The 4,097-nt window shown below is 42.0% G+C and overlaps 1 long non-coding RNA gene across 3 annotated transcripts in view; it reads right to left on the minus strand.

Moving 5' to 3' along the window:
- Positions 1 to 1,560: 1,560 nt before the first annotated feature.
- The window catches only part of LOC119289672, an 8,387-nt gene continuing 5,850 nt past the window's right edge, over positions 1,561 to 4,097 (minus strand). Inside the window, exons 2-3 of one of the 3 annotated variants that reach the window (XR_005141575.1) lie at positions 2,874 to 3,027; positions 1,561 to 2,115 (exon numbers count right to left, since the gene is read on the minus strand). This is a non-coding gene — a long non-coding RNA (uncharacterized LOC119289672). The other 2 variants (XR_005141574.1, XR_005141576.1) reach the window with 2 other exon arrangements.

Genomic DNA, 4,097 nt, shown 5'->3' on the forward strand with positions numbered 1-4,097 from the left:
ATATTGTATAGTAATTCCTTCATTGCGGATACTTTATACAAGAATTATACCATATGTGTTAATTTTGGCATAATTTTGTTCTGAGATTTCTTCCAGCGGGTGTTTGTATCCTAATCAAACTACTGCGTCCCTCTGTGTATAATTCTTGCGTCTCTCTGTGCGGATACTTTGATTTATTCCATGCCCGCCGGTGTGAAATTGTGAGGTTATGTATTCAATAACTTAATTTCTATAAAATTGGTATGTCCATAGTACAGAATATGCCTCCAGTTTCGTCAATACTAGTTTTTGTCCCACTTTCAAATTTTCATGATTCATACATATCAAAACCTGTGCTTCTACATTGTGTTTATTATTGCTTCGACTACATGTCTGTTACTTTCCTATGAGGGTCGTGTTTTTCTTAAACTGCATTGAAATAATGCTTCCTAAATTATGGACAAGATGCATGTTGCATCCTGCTCTGTGTCTTAATTTGAACGATGATGCATAAATCTTTTGTATTCCCATTTAAAAAATGTGCTTCCACCATGTCGAAATTATGTTGAGATTGCATGAATGTGATGAAACTGATTTTTCATGATTCATTTCTGTCATACATGTGCTTCTTCGTTGTACATGGTTTGATTCATGTGCTTCACATTGTGCTTCTACATTGTGTTTGGTTTGCTTCATTCCATGCATCGTATTTTTTTTTATTCTCTGGCATCATGTTTGCATCCTAATCAAACTACTCATGTTTCCTGAATTTTTGTAGGTCTAATGAGAGCGAAAGATCATGCTTTGTCGACGATCAGCATGTCATGATCATCGATGATGGGCATGGCGTGCAATATGAGATCAAGCATGCCAGTCTCTAATGTTTTGTCATCATTTTGAAACCAAACTAGCAATACATACACTCGGTTGTCGAAGGTCAAGGGTGTTGTCCCCTCGATGGCGCCAACTTTGCTGCTCCTCACCGGACTCTTGTGGCTCACGATGTCAACACCCGGAGATTTGCAGGACAAAGGTAGAGCAGGGAAGGACTAAGACTGACCGTAGAGGCGGTGTGACGTAGTGGGCAGGAAGTGCACATGCTATGTAGAAAGAAATTTAATTTCTAGTAATAACCTGCAATGATAAAACATGAAATCATACCAGCTAAAAAATAAAGGAAGCACACCACACGACATTGGGGAGAAAAATGAACATGGATTATGAAGCGCGGTTTGTAGTGTTTGAAGCATGGTTTGTAGTGTTGGAACCATGACTTTTATACGGTGAAAGCAAATTGAGCACATTTCTATTTGTTGGAATCACTTTCCTAATATGCTCGAAGCATGTGTTTTATATACTCATGATGATGGTTACTTTGTTTGTACAAAGAAGTCGTATTTGGTTAGAGCAATCCTCTGGTCGATCGATTTATTTTAATTTGGTAGAAAACAATTTTCAATTAACGGTTAATTCACCGTGGAAGCAAATTCATTGATGAGCGGAGGCAGATTTATTTCCACATTATATTGAAAGTAAATGTACGCGAAGTCGCGTGAAATTCATGGAAGCAAATTCAAACAATAATGGAAGCAAGATCTGCTTCATATCTATATCTATACTTACTATTAAAACACCAAACATTACTTTCCCTACGTCCACACCGGAAAGTGCACATGGGATAACCCCCCACGTCCGATCAAACCCACTTAGTTACATCCAACTGTCCACGTTACATCCAGCAAACTACAATCAGATCTACGGTTCAAAAGAAATGTTCTGCCGGCAGACTCTCCCGTCCAGGATGCTACAGAGCCCAACGATGACCCTTCCAGGGAATTTAACATACCTCCACAATCAACGCAGCCACCATACCACAAAACTCCACGATCAACGCCAGCATCAGTCCACGAACCTCGCCTCGGCCATCAGCCCCGCCTCGCTCGGCCAGCCGCCCCGCCATCCTCGCCCCTGGTCTCCGCGACGTCCTCGACCCGCTGGACATGCTCCACCCAACTTGCTGCCTCTCCTCACCCCGGCATCTTCGCCACGCCGCCCTCGCCCCAGGCGTCCGCGACGTCCTCCACCCGGTGGACAGCCTCCAGCCGGCGTGCTGCCCTACCTCCGGTGTCATCACCCCTGCCAGTGCACAGGTTAGATCAGATTAATTTGCAAGGTGGAAGATGAGGCAAAAGATAGATGTAATTGCTCTTTTAATCTGACATTCTATAATTTGTACTCTGAAATGTCATACTTAAAGTACAATCATGATCAGCATGTCAAACTGAGTTGCCGAAGGGTTGAAATTCACAAAAAAATCATTGAGAAGACAATATGGCATCCTCTCAGCGTAGTGGAGTACGTACTCCCTTTCAGGATGTGACGAACAATAGCAATTCAGGTAAATATACAGTTATCACCTACTCTTGCCTACTTATATCTTGTAAATCCAGCATATGTCATTGCCCCGCAGGTCAACCAACAGATCCAAAAGAGCGGAAGAGACAAAGGGAAAGGGAGAGGTATGCACTAAATAGGGATGCAATATTAAAAAAACGACAGGAGGCAAGGGATCGTAAGAAGGCTACCACCGCTATTGTAACTGGAACCAACACTCCATCAAAGCCATCCGGGGCCATGTCACCTGGTTACTCCATTTTACCTGTCCTTTATCATGCATGTCATGAATGACAAGTAAAATCATGTTGATTAAGTGTTATTTCTGACAGATTTAGACACTGTGGAGAGGCCAAGTGTGCAGTCTGCTATCACCCACCAACAACACACAACAGCCGCTGAAGGTCATGTGTTGTCCTACAACTGATATTTGTGTGTCACCCACCGGCGTTTGTGTGTCAACAACTGATACTGTACATACAATTATGATGCAGGCATACCTGTTGATGTGATAATGAGTGATCTAACTCCACTTCATGGTCCAGCTTCATTAAGAACACCAGATACAGCCGTTTCTAACAAAGAAAATGTCAACAATTTTGACTCTGGCGTTGGGTCCTCCCAACTGACTGTGCTACGACCGCCACTTCAAGCCTACAGAGGAAGCAATTCATATGGTAGTCAATTGTGGCTCATATTAACTATCATACCGAGTAAAAAACAATGGTTGTTCCATTTGTCTTATACCTAATTATCACTTGATATACAGAAGCAAAACAAGCACTCAAGAGGCAGAGGGAAAATGCCAGGTATGAGCAACATAAGCAAGGGATATTGCAAAGCCTACGTGACAAGCGGAGGCGAGCCAAATCGTCAACAATAGTCCTTACAGCTGGAGAACAAAATCAATCCGATACAGGTGATGCACAGTACATAAAACACTTTTTATCCAAACTTTGATTTCCTAACTGACAGCCACTCAATGTTTCTATAGCTGATGAAGATTGTGATTGGCTACACACAAATGATATGTATCGGATACAAAACTCTCGAAGGAGGATGAGCCCAGACAACATACTTACTGCGCCGTCATGTGGACACAATCCCATCGACACTTATAATGGTGCTTTAATTGACTACTATTTGGTTCATTCCTTTCATTCATCGCTCAGTCTTGCCCATTTTACAAGCTGAATATTCTGTCAGGCAACGACCACGGCAATGATGCATATGGAATACTGGAGCCGGATGGCAACACAAACAATATTGATGGTTCGCATTAATGCATACATGGTTCTGTCTTTAATATACGATATCTTCTACAAACTAATATTTGCCTACTACAGAATGTTGTGGAGACGGAAACCTTCTACAAGCTGAATACCTTGAGCCTGATGAAGAAGCTAGGATGTTCGCCCACCAAGGTACATTATTGCTATGATGAGTTACCATATAATATAATATTGTCATTTCTGTAACAAATGGTGCCTGAATATTCAAATTTTGTTCCAGATATTGAGTTTGAATCCTACCGTGAACGACGTCACACTGATGGAACACACACAAATGATCCTCATGCTATGGTGTACATGAACCTATCCAAAAATCACCACGTCCTTAGAAAAGTTAGGGACTACCTCCACTGTGGAGCATTGCGGTTTCAGTATGAGGGACCTGCATTTTGTTGCAGAAAGGGGAAAGTAGGTTTGTTTACACCTGAGGTT

Source organism: Triticum dicoccoides, chromosome 1A (assembly GCF_002162155.2).
Source record: "Triticum dicoccoides isolate Atlit2015 ecotype Zavitan chromosome 1A, WEW_v2.0, whole genome shotgun sequence".
Lineage (NCBI taxonomy): Eukaryota > Viridiplantae > Streptophyta > Magnoliopsida > Poales > Poaceae > Triticum > Triticum dicoccoides.